Source organism: Arachis hypogaea, chromosome 5 (assembly GCF_003086295.3).
Source record: "Arachis hypogaea cultivar Tifrunner chromosome 5, arahy.Tifrunner.gnm2.J5K5, whole genome shotgun sequence".
NCBI classification, from domain to species: domain Eukaryota; kingdom Viridiplantae; phylum Streptophyta; class Magnoliopsida; order Fabales; family Fabaceae; genus Arachis; species Arachis hypogaea.
In genome coordinates, this window is record NC_092040.1 from 109,038,247 (window position 1) to 109,054,489 (window position 16,243).

The following is a 16,243-nucleotide window of genomic DNA, read 5'->3' on the forward strand; positions in this document are numbered from 1 at the left end:
ATTACTAATTTGTAACACTTGTTAAGGTATTTTTTGTGCTACATTTCGCGACGTTTTAAAACTATAATTAAATTACTAATCCAATGACAGTTTTTTCTTATATTTTGTGATTATTTTAAAACATTACAAATTTTTTAGCGACAATTTAAAACCATCACCAAATTACTACTTTCTATGACAATTTTTAAGTATATTTAGTGATTATTTAAACCGTGCAAATTTATAATGACAGTTTCTCGATTTAAAACTATCATTAAGTTACTAATTTCTGTGATGACTTTTTCTATATTTAATGACTGCTTTAAACGGTTATAATCTCAATAACACAAAATTTGAATTCTACAGATATAGCATTGCATTGTATTTTAAAAAATAACAACAATGTATTTCAAAACATTGAATACTACAAGTTGTACATAGTCATAATCCATAACATGTAAATTCAAAAAATTTTAATTTAAGCCAAACATATAATGCTAACTATTCAATCATAGAATTCTTTTAAATATTAGATGGTCTATGTTGTTGAAGTTCATGACTAACAGAAGAAGATGATTTCATCTGTGCCGATGATTCAAAATCTACAACCCAAAATTAAAAATAAACAAATATTTTAGTAAATATTTTAGAAGAATACTTAATAAATTAACAAATGTTAAAGACTGTAATTACAAATTACAATCATATAACTAAACAAAAGGAAGAAATTTGATACTGTCAAGCTGGCACTAAATGCCGATATTGGCCGTTTGGCGCCAGACGTCTCGTAATGCGTGCAAGTCTACGGTTGGCTTGGCGCTAGTGCCAGGAGCTTCGTTTAGCGCCAATAGTACGTATTTGGACTCCATAGAAGGAGCTTCATGAGTGAGATTTAGTTAATAATTATTTTATTTTATTTTTATTATTATTAAAACAAAACACAATCTTTTGGGCTTTTAGTAGTTTAATATTTTATTTTTGTTTCAAATCATTTAGATTAGATATAAAAAGGAAAAAGATTCAGCTCTTCGGGATCCGTTTCCTCTCTCTTTCTCATTCCATGCTTGAGACACCTTTTGAAACCCTGATTTTCTCTAAACTATGAGCAACTAAACCTCCTCTGTTAAGATTAGGAGCTCTGTTTATTTTGATGGAATAATACTATTGTCTTTCTACTTTGATTAATGTCTTAATTTGTATTTAAGGATTACTTTCGTTCTTCATCTTAGGAATTAGAGTATATTAGAAGATAACTCTTTTTCTATTTGAATTCTTGTTGAATCTTGAAAAAGTTAACTCACTTGAATAATACTTTGAAAATAATTCCTCATAATTCTCTAATTACTTGGACTTAATGTGATACGTGACATATAATTACCTTATCTTTGAGTATTTAGGGTTTGGAGAAAATTCTCTCCCCTCTCCTGCGAGATGCTAAAACGACACTCCCCTCCATTCTATTTTATAAATATACATTGTCCTCCCTTCTAACTTTTAAAAAACCTCATTTTTAATCCGTTTTAAACTTTTTGTGTTAACTAACGTTAACTTTATCCATTTTTTAAGAAAAAAATTATTTTTTAAAAAAATACCCATTAGCAAAAATTTTATTTTTATTATTAAATTTTGCTTAGCAAAATATCCTTTAATAATTATTATTTTATTGATTAAATTGTATTTTTAAAAAAATTAATAATTATATTATTTTTTTAAAATACCCTTCAATAATTTTTTAATTATTAAATTATAATTTTACCAAAATTTTTGTTAACAACTTTTTTATATTTTATTATTAATTTTTTGATATCTATATATATTATTTTAACACTAAATAAAAAATTTTAGTAAGATTATTTTTCAATATCAATATATATTAATTGTTATACATATTACCAAAGGCAAGATTTTTTTATTTAATATTAAAATAATATATATTGATATAAAAAAGTTAATAATAAATATAAAAATAATTGTTAATAAAAATTTTAGTAAAATTACAATTTAATAATTAAAAAATTATTGAAGGGAAGGTATCTTAGAAAAAAATAATTTAATTATTAATTTTTTTGAAAATATTTTAGTAAAGATAAAATTTAATTAATAAAAGAATAATTTATTAAATGGTATTTTGGTAAGCAAAATTTAATGATAAAAAATAAAATTTTTGTTAATGGATATTTTTTTCAAAAAATAATTTATTTATTTTTTAAAATGGATAAAATTAACATTAGTTAACACAAAAAAATTTAAATAGATTAAAGAGGAGGTTTTTAAAAGTTAGAAAGGAGAAAAATGTACATTTATAAAATAGAGGAGAGGAGAGTATCATTTTAGCATCTCGTAGGGAAGGAAAGTGGAATTTTCTCTAGGGTTTGTGTGGCTAACAAGCTAGAATTGAACTTAAACCTTTAATCTAAATTAAGTGGCTAAGAAATTGGCGGTTGATTAGGTTAAAGGAGATTAAATCACTAAGGAATTAGGGTTTAATCAATTAAAACTTACCATGAATTGAATCTTGCATGATTAAAAAAATTGGTAAGAACTATTAATTCGAAAAATAAATATCCCTGAAAGCTTAATTGTTTCCTCATATAATCTTCACACAACCCGTTTACTGTTTTCTTTCTTAATTTCTCGGAGTATTATTTAATGCATTTCAACCCAAAACATTCTTTTGTGCTTATCTGACTAAGTAAATCATTCAATTATTGATGCTTAGTCTATCAATTCTCGTGGGATCGACCCTCACTCACCTGAGGTATTACTTGCGACGACCCGGTGCACTTGCCAGTTCAGTTGTGGTATTCTAAATCCGCACCAAGTTCTTGGCGCAGTTGCCGGAGATTGATTGTGATTGACAACTACTCGTTCTTTGATTGCATAGATCAGGCGTTTTTACTTGAATTTTGTTTAATTTTCTCTTTTACTTTCTCAAAAATTTTAGTTTAAATTGTTTAAAATTTTCTTTTAATTTTTGAAATTAAATTTGGTGTCCCTGAGTTTCTTTATTTTATTATTTCCTATTTATTTTTATTTATTAGTTTCAAAATTTCTAGTTTAATTTCTTTAGTAATTTTCGAAAATTCTAATGTTATTTATTTATTTTATTTTGCTTTATTTATTTTACTCAAGATTCCTCACTGGAAATTCTCTTCACTCTGACGTGAAGATTCCCATTTTTTCTTGTTTTCTATTTGTTTATAAATAGAAACAGAGATAAGAAACCTCTTCTTGAATTTGATCCTAAGATTGAAAGGACTTTAAGAAGGCATTTACAGTAGGCTAGAGCTTACAAAGCTGCTGAGAATCTCAAGGATAATTCTGATGAGGAATCTGAAGAAGTCAATATGGATCCAAACAGCAACAATGTTGTTAACCCTAATGCTCTCAATGCTCCTAATATGCTTGAGCCACCTAGAAGGACACTTGGCTCATATACTGCTCTTAATCCTAAATTCTATGGTAATAGCATTGTTGTACCTCCTGTTGGGGTTAACAACTTTGAGTTAAAGCCTCAATTCATCTCTCTGGTGCAACAAATTTGTCAGTTTCATGGACTCCCACAGGAAGACTCAAACTTATTTATCTCTAAATTTTTGCAAATCTGTGATACAGTAAAGACCAAGAGAGTTTATCCTGGTGTCTATAGGTTGTTGCTCTTTTCGTTTGCTGTACAGGATAGAGCCAAGCAATGGCTTGACACACAACACAAGGAGAGCTTGGATACATGGGATAAGTTGGTTAATAGATTATTAACCAAGTTCTTTCCACCTCAGAAGCTGACTAAGCTGAAGATTGATGTTCAGACTTTCAGGCAGAGAGGTGAATCTCTTTATGAAGCTTGGAAAAGGTACAAGATGATGCTCAGAAAGTGTCCTGCTGACATCTTTTCAGACTGGATTCAGTTACAGATTTTCTATGATGGAGTCATTGAGGCTACCAAAATATCTTTGGATAATTTTGCAGGCGAATCCCTTCACATGAAAAAGACTCCTGACGAGGCTCTTGATTTGATTGAGATGGTTGCTAACAACCAGCACCTATATTCTTCTGAGAGTATCTCTGTGAGAAAAGGAGTCATGGAATTGGATGCTTTGGATGCAATTCTTGCTCAGAACAAGGCCATATCTCAATAGATTAATGCTATTGCTCAACACTTGAGTGGAATGCAAGTCTCAACCGTCAATACTCAAGATACATCCTATGATATGAGTGGTTGCTTCTCTCAAGGTGAGAGTTATGATTAAGGCCAAGTTTTCCCTGAACAGGTAAACTACATAGGCAATTCCTCTAGACCGTCCAATAATGATCCTTTCTCTAAGACTTATAATCTAGAGTAGAGAAATCACCCAAACTTCGGGTGGGAGAGTCAACCACAGAGGCAATAATATTTCAACAACAATTCTCAGGGTAATTTCAATCAGAACAACTTCAACAACCATTAGTTTCAGCCCTCTCAACCACAGCAAGCACCTTCTCAGCCTCAGAAATCTTCTGACTTTGACTCTATAGTTGTAGAAATCTCCAAAAGTATTCATAGTTTTATATAGGAAACTAGAGCTTCACTCAAAAACTTAGTGATATCTTCCTCTCTCACTGTTATTTGGTGATAACCCAACTTATTGTTGAAAAAACTCCAACTCCTGGCAACTGATCCATCAGGTCGTTAATTCTCGGAAAAGGATCTTTGTTCTTTACTGTCACCTTATTAAACTGCCGATAATCCACACATAGTCGCATGCTACCATCTTTCTTCTTTACCAATAGGACCGGTGCTCCCCACAGAGAAACACTTGGCCAAATGAAACTCTTTTCCGTTAAATCCTCCAACTAAACTTTGAGTTCTGCCAGCTCCAACAGCGACATCCTATAAGGCGCAATCGAGATTGGTCCTGCTTCACGCGTCAATTCTATCCCAAATTTGATTTCTTGAGAAGCGAAAATTCAAGTATGTCTTCAGGGAATACCTCAGGAAATTTGCTCACTACCAAAATCTAACCCAAAATCTGTTCATCTTCCGACAAAACTCACAGCTAATAACACAAATTCCTGACACTCACTCCCACTATAGTTCACCATAACAGAATTTAAATAGTAACCCTTTGCTACAACTGGTCCTTCTGACCCTTCAGACATAAATTACACCGAACGCTTAAAATAATCTAACAGTACATGATGGTTTGACAGCCAATCCAAACCCAAAAATAAATCAAGTCCAGTCAACAGCAAACATATCAAGTCATGGAGAAAGGTTCTGTTTTCAATTCAAAATGACACTTGTTGACAACCTAGCCTAGTTACCACAGCCTCAGAGGTAGGAGTATGTAATTGTAAGTCATAAGCTAGCATAGATATTTTTAGCCCTAATTCATCAGCTTACTCAAATGATATAAATAATTGTAACGCCCCAGTATCACACAAGACAGTTAAGATTTTTTTTCCAATTTCACAGCGACCTCTGATCAAAGTGTCTGACCTTTCAGCACCATCCGTCGACATAGTAAAAACACGTCCTTACTGTTTAGCTCTCCCGACATTCTAATTCCTCTTTTCCGGACAAGTCCACGACATGTGTCTAGCTCCACCACAAAAGTAACAAAACACAAACCAGCTTTACCCAGAGTGTTAGGATGATAACCTCCACACCTTCTACAAGTCAAGTCGTTAGGTGGAACTTGAGCTTGCTTACCTTTTCCTCTTCCTTGGTAGTTATTGTTATTGAACCTCTGAAAGTTGTTCTGACCCTGGTGGGGTTGTGGGACATAGCCGCCTCGCTTAGAATTTCGACCTCTTGGCGTGAAATTCTTTCCTGGATCCCTCTTAAAGAATGGTCGATGATCACCTTTGTCTAAAACAGCCTTTCTAATGCAATCTTCCATAACTCTGTTGTTATTCACTAAATTGGAGAAGATTCTGACCTTCATAGGCCCCACAGCACTCAGAATGTTGCTCCAAAGTCTGAAACACCCTACCACACAGAGCCTTACGCTTAAGTTGTAAAGCAGAAGTGGCGAGGTATTATGACCTCTAAAGAAAAAGACGTATATAAATATATTTGAAAGAATTTATAATTAGGAATCTTGAAAAAGAAGCTAAACAAAAGCATAACAGAGTTCGCATCATACTCATTCGAATAAGCGTATAAAGATAAACAAGATTAAAAGGAAAGCTAAAACATATATAAAGATCAAAAATCCAAAAGATACAAATAACTAGCTCCAGACTCTACCTGCGAAGTTAAGGCCAGCCAGAGTTTATATATACACCCACACACAACCAAAAGACATCCTAGATAACTCGAAAGACAAGAGTATATACCTATTTCTCCAATTCAACCTTTAAGATGGACAAAATACAAAATATACAGGGCGGAGAATCTAATTACATAAACAAAATACCAAAGACTAAGTCCCAAAATAGTTATTCGCTTCTAAAGAGACTCCAGATCGCTCAACGAGGTACCTCCCGACCTGCATTTGAAAAACAACAATATATGTATAGAATGAGAATTGGGGGTTTTCAGTATGGTTAAGGTGCCCACACAGATAATATATAAGGTCTCGAGAATGCTAGAGACATTCCTAGAACACTGACAGATTTTTAGCTTAAAAATTATACTAAACCAGAAATTCGATACTCCATCTAAGAGATCCTAGTTCTAATCTAATTTTACACTTTTTATTTCCTTCAAACTTCCTAATCACCGTGTAAAGAACAACCCTCATCACACCTCCACCACATGAGGGGTCTCTCAGAAGGTAAACACATACAAATAGACAAGGAAAGCACATGTATAGATAGTAGTTACAGCAAATAGATTAGATAGGAGTTAATCACCGATAAGCAATTAGGCAAGCCAAAACAGATGCAAACTCATACAAAACATACAAATGCACCCTTAACCAAAACATAAAATCTGAATGGAAGAAGAAACTGGACACGAAATGTAGAGATACATACCACTTTGTTCGGATAGAATTGAAGAGTTCGACGAGATGAACGCGTGGTCGCAAACAATACAGCGATCGGAACTTCGGATTAAAAGTTACGGGCAATTGAAATCGGAAGTGAATAGTAACCTATGTTATGTTTTTCCCTTCCCTCTCTCACCGTGGAATCCCTCTTTCTCAATGAAATCAGAAATGTTTGTGGCTGCAAGTGTGGGGGAAGGCTTATATGGGTTGGGTTTTGGGCCCAATATGGGCCTGGTTTGAGTTCTGTTCAACCGGTTCAGTCTGTTGATCCAGTTTTAGGCCAAAATATTTAAAATTAGCATTTTAATTTGCATTTTAATCATTTTTACTTATATAAACAATAAAATTTAATTTTTTAATTTCTTTAAATAATAATTAATTTATTAGTTAATTATTCATTAATTTCTCGGAGTTTACAGATGTGGCACAAGGTTCGGCTCTGGATCTGAAAAAAATAGCACCGTAATTCCCTCTGAGGAATATACCTATCTCAGATAAAATATTGGCAAGGTCAAAGTTGAGATCTTCAAAGTTTAATTCTCCAACCTCTGGAGTAGAAACATCGAAAGGAGGCTCCAAATTCTATTCAATAACAGCCTGATTTATACCAGGTGTGATCATAGAAGTGGCTGCTTGATATGTTTCTGCATCACTTGGTAGAGGCATATAGTTTGCCTACAAAAAGAAGGTAATAAGTGTGAATATGAACAAGTAAAATGAAGTATGAAAAGATAGAGAATTTTACCAATGGAGAATCAATCGAGGCTTGAGAGGCAGCAGTCAACATAATGGTTTGTATCGGACTCAAAATGGGAATAGGTAAAATCACTGTCTGATGAGAAATTATAGGAGGAATAGATTAAGTCACTTCGACCTTGACGTCATCGGGTTGGTCGACTTCTCGCTCAGACTGACTTTCTGTTGTAACTCTAGTTCTTGACTCCCGCTTGCATTATTTAGACTAAAACAAAGTAACAAAGAAGGGTTAACAGAACGTAAAGACATCAAAGGATTAGTTGGGCACCATATATCACTACAACATTTTGGGTCTATGGCCACAGTTTTTTTGGTCACGGTAAAAAACCGTGACCATAGACCCTCTATGGTCACGGTTTTTTAGGGTGACAAAAAAAAAGCTATGGTCACGGTTTTTTTGGAAAGGGTGACCATGGAGTACCTATGGTCACGGTTTTTTAAAAAAGGGTGGCCTAAAAGGGTCTATGGTCACGGTTTTGAGGGGTGACCTAAAGGGGTCTATGGTCACGGTTTTTCAAAAGAGGGTGACCTAAAAGGGTCTATGGTCACGGTTTTGAGGAGTGGCCTAAAGGGGTCTATGGTCACGGTTTTTGGGGGTGGCCTAAAAGGATCTATGGTCACGGTTTTGGGGGTGACCTAAAGGGGTCTATGGTCACGGTTTTTAACAGTGACAAAAAAGGGGCTATGGTCACGATTTTTCAAAAAAGGGTGACCTAAAAGGGTCTATGGTCACGGTTTTGGGGGTGACCTAAAGGAGTCTATGGTCACGGTTTTGGGGGTGGCCTAAAAGTGTCTATGGTCACGGTTTTAGGGGGTGGCCTAAAGGGGTCTATGGTCACGGTTTTGGGGGGTGGCCTAAAAGGGTCTATGGCCATGGTTTTAGGGGTGACCTAAAGGGGTCTATGGTCACGGTTTTTTACAGTGACCAAAAAGGGGCTATGGTCACGATTTTTCAAAAAAGGGTGACCTAAAAGGGTCTATGGTCACGGTTTTGGGGGGTGACCTAAAGGGGTCTATGGTCACGGTTTTGGGGGTGGCCTAAAAGAGTCTATGGTCACAGTTTTGGGGGGTGAACTAAAGGTGTCCATAGTCACGGTTTTTTACAATGACCAAAAAGGGTCTATGGTCACGGTTTTTTGGAAGGGTGACCTAAAAGGGTCTATGGTCACGGTTTTGAGGGTGACCTAAAGGGGTCTATGGACACGGTTTTTTACAGTAACCAAAAAGTGTCTATGGTCACGGTTTTGGAGAATGACCTAAAGTGGTCTATGGTCACAGTTTTAATCATTTGAGTTTAAATTAATTAAGATTTTTATGTATTTTTTATAATTTTAAATATTTTATCTTTTAAAGATTTTAATAATTAAAAACTAATAATAATTTATATGATTTATTTTAAATATTAAAATTTTAAATTTAATTTTATAAATAAAAAATTAAGTTGAATGCTATTAATTTTAAATTAAAAAAGATTTAAAACTTAATAACATAAAAAATAATTTAATAACTTAATAATGGAAGTGTTATATAATTAAATTTAAAAAATTTCTATTATGAATAAATTATGGTTCATTTATTAAATTGAGTTTTTAGAGTTAGAGATTAATTTATTAAGAATAATTAAATAGAAAAATAATGAAAGGTCATATAATTTAATTTAGGTAATTGATATTTTGAATTTAACCATATTTTATAAAATGTAATTAGTATGTTTACTTTATAATTTAAATTAGAAATAATTATTTGAACTCAATGATATCATGATAAATAAAATCTTGTGCATTTTAAAAGCAATCTTATAGTATTATATTTAATTTCTGAATTATTATTTTATCTCAAATATTTTATAAAATTGTTATATTACTTGTATATATTTTTCTCTAATCCTAAAATTTCTAATAAAAACCCTAATATCCCCAAATTTCCCCATTTGTGCCCTAAACCTACGAATACACATATACAGAAGAAAAGAAAGGGGGAAGAAACGAGAAACAGGGGAAGCTTGAAGGGGATGAGGGAGAAAGGAAGAGAAGGAGGAGGAAGGAATGGCGCCGGTTGAGACCTCGCCGCCGTCGCCGTTGCCATCATTGCACGAGAAGGGAGAGGCTCGCAGTGGAGGAGTCGTGAGAGAACCTGACGCGAAGAGAGGACGACGCATGAGAGGGAGACAGAGGTCGCGATGGAGCTGTCCCGCCGCCTACGCCGCGCCCTACCACCATCGCCGAGCTTTCATAGCCGCCGCGTTTCACCGCCGTTTTGGGTGTCTCCACCACCAAACCTTGGTCGATGCTACTGCCACTGTACGCGAGAGGAAGAGGAGTGATGAGACAGAACACGATTGAGCGAGAGAAAGGGGGTTGTCGTCGCCGTCGGAATTCTTGGGTGCCGCCGTTCATACCTGTCATTTCTCGAGCTCGCCGTCGCTGCGTCTTCAAGGAAAGGGTCTCTCTGGAAGAACTTCCTTCCACCATTTCCTCCTTGACTCACCTCACTGACATTGCCAACCTCTGTAGTCTTTAAGGCAGGTTGCTAACTTTTTACTATTTTGCTTCTTGTTCATTGCATACTTATCACATCTTAGATCCTACAATAAAATGGAGTTCTACAATTAATATCAGATTCGTCAAAGTACTGAATACTTTAGTCACTTAACAGTGGTTTTGGATTTAAGTTCTGAGTTTGAAAAATTTGGTGGTCCAATTTTGACAATAAGACAAGAGTTATTGATTTTGTTATCATTTAGCTATTTTATTATTGATTTTGTTGAAATTATTGCCTTCAATTTATGGATTACTGATGTAACTAATGAAGATGTGGCTCCTATTTTTCATGTACATGAATTAATAATGATTTGGATTGAAAAATTATAGTTGAGTTTGTTGTTAAAAATGACCAATGAGCATAATTTGTTGGTAGAAGTAGAATTTGTTGCCGTAAATTGAATTTGATGCTGAACATATCACTGAGTAATTTTTTTTCAATTTCGTTGATGTAAATCGTTAGTACACAATTACACAATTTGATGCAAAAGTTTTCTAGCTTCCTCACTTTTTGCTTTACTACTCTTCTTCTTCTAGGTCCATTTGTTCTACATAGTGTGTTAGCTCCAGTACTAGGCCTACCACTTAACCCAAAAGCAGCTGCAGAAGCAGAGAGAATTTTGATATAGATGAGTTAAATTAAATTAGAAAGAAATTAAATTAATGGAACAACTAGTTATGAATGTTAGATTATATGTATTAGTATATTTTTTGAACTTTCACGAAAACAACTAGTTTTTGAAAGATGTTTAATGGAACGGCATAACAAGTTTGAAACAGACATCTCATTTACTTTTTGTATAGTTATATATAGTTGCCAAAATTGTTGTTTACATAGCACTCTTTGAAGAAATAGTTCATTTTCTTCAAAATTTCATTTGTGACTAATAAGTTGGTTCTAAACAAGTGTAACTTCTATCCCTTCTTTGGTGAAAAGCTAAATTTAAAATGTTGCTTTAGATTTCGTTTCTAGCAATGCTAACACTAAATGATTCTGCAGAGTGCTCATAGGAAAGCATTGGATATGCTGAACACAGTGGGGATGCCAAATTTAGTTTTGAGGCTAGCTGAGCGATGTGCTAAACAAAGTGCTGAACACAGTGGGGATGATATGAAGAAAACATTTTCCATAATAATAAGAGATGAGATGGGTCTCATATATATATATTTGGTGTGTTATGTATTTTACATGTAATGAATAAATTACACTGTATTTTTATTTGTGTTGTTTGGACTAAAAACATATTCAGTTTATAATATAAATTTTATGATTTAGATTTTTTGAGTTTCTCATTTTTAGATTTATTTTATGATTATCATAAATTTGGGATGTGATTATTATGCTTTAAAAAAATAAATCTCATAAAATAAAGTAGGCTATGGTCACGGTTTTAAGGAGGGGTGACCATAGAGGCTATGGCCACGGTGAAAAACCGTGACCATAGATAGGCTATGGTCACGATTTTAAGGAGGGTGACCATAGAGTCTATGGCCACGGTGAAAAACTGTGACCATAGATAGGGTTATGGTCACGGTTTTAAGGAGGGGTGACCATAGAGGCTATGGCTACGGTGAAAAACCGTGACCATAGATAGGGCTATGGTCACGATTTTAGGTGGGGTGACCATAGAGTCTATGGCCACGGTTAAAACCGTGACCATAGATAGGGCTATGGTCACGGTTTTAATAAAAGGTGACCATAGAGGCTATGGCCACCGTGAAAACCGTGACCATAGCCTTATCTATGGTCATGGTTTTAAGGAGGGGTGACCATAGAGGCTATGGTCACGGTAAAAAAACATGGCCTAAAGTGTCAGATTTTAAAAATTGAAACCGTGACCATAGCTCAAAAAACCGTGATTATAGACCTATGGCCACGAGAGAATAGGCCACGGTAAAAAAATGTGACCATAGGTCCAAAACCGTGACCATAGATCTATGGTCACCCTTTTTACTAGCTATGGTCACGGTTTTTTACCGTGGCCATAGGCCTTTTTTTTGTAGTGTATATATTTATATATATAGACACACACACACTTTTGAGGAAGCAACGAGATTTGTCTTTTAAACTTTTTTGGGACCTGAGCTCATAAGGATGTGAGAAGACCACGTTTTTTGGAAGAAAGAGTGGCATCACTCGACCTCCCATGGCCTCGACCAACACCGCGCTTTGACTTTGCTCTTTTGGGAATAGGATCCTCATCTGAGTCTCAATTTTCTTTGTCAGGTTGAGGATCAGCAACAACCTCAGAAATTTGTGTCGGTTGAGCAGCTGAAAATGTATAAGGAATATAAGATGAGTATAGATTTAATGTTCTAAGTCATAAGAAAAATACGAAACCTAGAAAATATCAAGCTATCCTTGTTCGACTATGTCTTCTATCACTAGTCCTTGGGTAGTAGAAGGCACCCGTAGTGTTTATACCCAGCGTTCTTAAGTCTTTCTTTGGAGTCGATAATTCCCTCCTAAGGCTCCTTTAAGAGGGTCATTATGAGGGTCAGGTAGCCGATCAGTAAGGCCAAAAGGGGCTTTAGAAAAAGAAGAAAACTTAAATTTTGGCATAAAGTGTCTTTGTTAAACATAAAGGTCTTGAGCCAAAGTTTTGAAATAATGATCGAGACATTTATAAAAATGTATTTCCTTCTTCTTTTCAAATACCTCCAAGGCCTCATTGAAAATATAATTTACCTTCTTGAAATGTCATTTTACCTTATAATACTTTTTAACTTAACAATTATTTTGACATGCTCACCTTTAGTTTTCTTCAACGCCGTAGTAGTCCGCACAGTAGGAGGAACCAAATTAGAAAGGGCACAATCAATCGAAGAGCAGTGAGAAGTATAGTAGGTTGACCACCACTTGTGGAAGGCAAGAGTTGAAAGGAAACAACGAGTAAAGTCAAGAGTTTGGTATTGATTGTTCACTCTTTGGTGATTCAAGTCAAGGATTTGGTCAAAATCTTCTCGTCTCAACACCTTATAATGTATCATTTGAGCCTCAGAGTCGAGGGAGAATGGATAAGGAAGTGCTTGGGCTAGGTCAAATTGTCATGACATGAACTGAGGGGAGTAAGTGACTAGTTTCTTCTTTTAGGCCATTGTCAACTCACGTGGGAGCCCCACAGGAAGAATTTGAGAAGTAAGGATTTTGGATCACAAATCATTGACAATATGCTGCTTTTCAGGTTTGGGATTGATGAAGTAATTAAGATACCTAACCACACTTCGATGGTGGGTGAATGGATTTGGGTAATAGGAAGTGTTATCATCAGTTTTGATCTCAAGAAGAAGAGTCACAAAATGTCAAAAGGTATCTATGGCAGAAATACTCTTTTGTTTCGACCAAGAGAGAAGAAATAGTCGAATACCAACGAGTTGAGCTTAAGGGATATAAGAGGAAGAAGCTATTAGTCAAGGTTCACAAACTTCCTTTAACCACAAGTTCACAACCCAAATGGGACCACAGGGATTAATTTATGATTCACCTCGTCGAATCTCACCAACCACTAAAGAAAGTGTCTTATACAATTGACCTAAAGTTAAACAAGGAAGGTTGACATACATTTTATAATGAAGCATGATGGCTAGTGGTAAATAATTGTTCTTTTGGATTTGAATAGATTTGGGACAAAAGACAAAGGCGTTAAGTCATAAAAGCAAAAAGGCCACAATGTTCACTATTATTCATGGGATCACTCTCGGATCTCCATATTGTTCTTAATAAAGTCTGACACAGAAGTCGAGTCAAAATTGATGTTGAAAATATCATCAGGATATTCGGTAGCCCATGACACACGTTCTCGATCGGGGGATATGCCAGTTAAAGCAGAAACTTCTATTAAGTTGATTCCGTCATTCCGTAAAGAAAATGGAAGTTATTGGTAGCAGGATACCAAAAGTAAACTGGCTCCTAAGAGGGGTGCAGTATAAGAGAGGTCGAAGGTTTGTAGGTCGGGGACAACCTCGACATCCAAGTCGAAAGAAGAGAACTTGATTCCTTTGGAGGGTCAGTATTAAAGACCCGACTAGCAAAATAAGAAGCCTAACATTTTTGCAAAATATCAGAGGGAGATGTTCAGGGGGAGATGAAAAAAAAGAAGAGACAGATTCGATCTGTTCTTGAGTAGAAAGAGTCCCTAAAAAGGAATATAAGAGGCCAGTAACCTTGAAAGGAAGGAATACCTGGCCCTTCCAAAGGGCAGTGATTTCAATGTCCAAATTGGGGGATCTCAAGCTCCCATCTTCATTGTAGAATTGTGCCACGTCAGCCACTAAAGAGGGAGGAGGGATGATTTGAACATCATCATCTTCATTAAATTGATGAGGCAGTTGAGTTGTGGTTGCCACACCAGATGCAGAGGCCGTTGCGGTAGCTATAATAGCCGAAAAAGAGGAAGAAGCGGAGGCCATGGTTACGGGAGTAATGGTGGAAGCAGTAGTAGCAGCATCAGTCGCATAAGAAGAAGATGCAACAGTAATAGCATGAGTGCTACTAAAATGAAGAACGGATTGAGAATTCATGGAGGAAATGAAAAGAAAATTTCATGGAGAAGAGAGAAAGTTCTTTGAGGAAAATGAAGAATGGTGAAAATGATGAAAGTAAATAGAGATGAACAAAGTAACAAACCTTAAGAAAATATGAAGAGTTTTTAAATGAAAGTCTCATTAAAGCCCATGGAGAACGTTACGTATTTTCAAGAAAATGCGCAGACTGTTTCAAAAACTATGTAAGTGTGGCACGTGAATGGCACTTGATTAAATAAAACTTATCATTTCATTTTTGAAAAGACAAGTTTTTAATGGGCAATTTGTTAGTACAAAATTTGACTAGTAATGAAATTCGACTCTAATAGAACAGAGTAACGATTATGAATCGAGTTGAGAATAATTTGAGTCGAAACTGGGTCAATGTCACGACGATGATTATGAGTCATGTCGAAGAAAGATCGAAGTCGAACTGAATCAATGGCACGTGGTCTAAATTGACAGCACGATGCAGAATGTGGGGCTTGGAGATCAAGGTAAGAAAAGACATGGGATGGCAAACTTGGATATCAAAATTCTTCATAGTCAAAGTAAGATCGTATTTTTATTTGTTATAATATGCCATAAGTATTTTGACACAATTTGTTTCAATACAAACAATAAATAATTTCTAGATTAAACCTACTTTTTTTTTAAAGAGTCGTATCTATTCTCCAAACTAAAATTTTGATACGAATTTAATTCAGCATCCTGTCTAGATTACAAAAAATAAGTAAAACAGTATAAATAAAATTGTATAAAGAGAAAATATAAATTTCTTTTATAATTATTTTTTATTATTTTATTGTTGTTTAAAATATGAGTTCTAATTTTTTCAATTTCTCTTTCATCTCATAAAAAAAATTGTAAATTTACATCTTTATCTAATAATATACCAAATAACAATATCGAGATTGCAAGGTTAGTCAAAAAGTCAAAATTAATAGTAACATAAGGTTGGACATTGAAGACCTTTGATGTCTAAGCGACAATACATTCTCATTCGAGTACATAACACAAAAATACAAACAAACTTTTTTGTATGTAGTTTTAAAATTTTGGTTGTCCTTTTTTCATTTAGTTTGAATGATAGACCAATTTGTTAAGAATTATACAACAAGTCTTCCCCTTCAATCTGAACTTAATTAAGTCTTCAGCCCTAATTTTGGACACTGAAAGTGGTATGGGTTGAAAAAAAAAATATTTTTTATTTATTTAATAAACAAATAAAAATACTTGAATATAAATTAATTTGAATTGGTCAAATGGTTAACTCATTCGTCCGCTTAAATAAATGTTAGGGTTCGAATTTTATCTTGTACATGCAACAATCTATTGACTAATGACAAATCCTTAAATAAAATTTAGATATGTAACGAATTCTGCAAATAAAAAAATACCGTAGACAAACAAAAAAAACACTTGAAGAGGGACTATATATTTCACTAGTGTACATAGTAAAATTCATAT

General features: G+C 34.5%; 1 long non-coding RNA gene across 1 annotated transcript; it reads left to right on the forward strand.

Moving 5' to 3' along the window:
• The first annotated feature begins 9,647 nt into the window (after nt 1-9,647).
• LOC112799847 (uncharacterized) lies at nt 9,648-11,524 on the forward strand. Its single transcript, XR_011881723.1, has 2 exons — nt 9,648-10,230; nt 11,250-11,524. It is a non-coding gene; the product is annotated as an uncharacterized lncRNA (long non-coding RNA).
• The last annotated feature ends 4,719 nt before the right edge of the window (nt 11,525-16,243 follow it).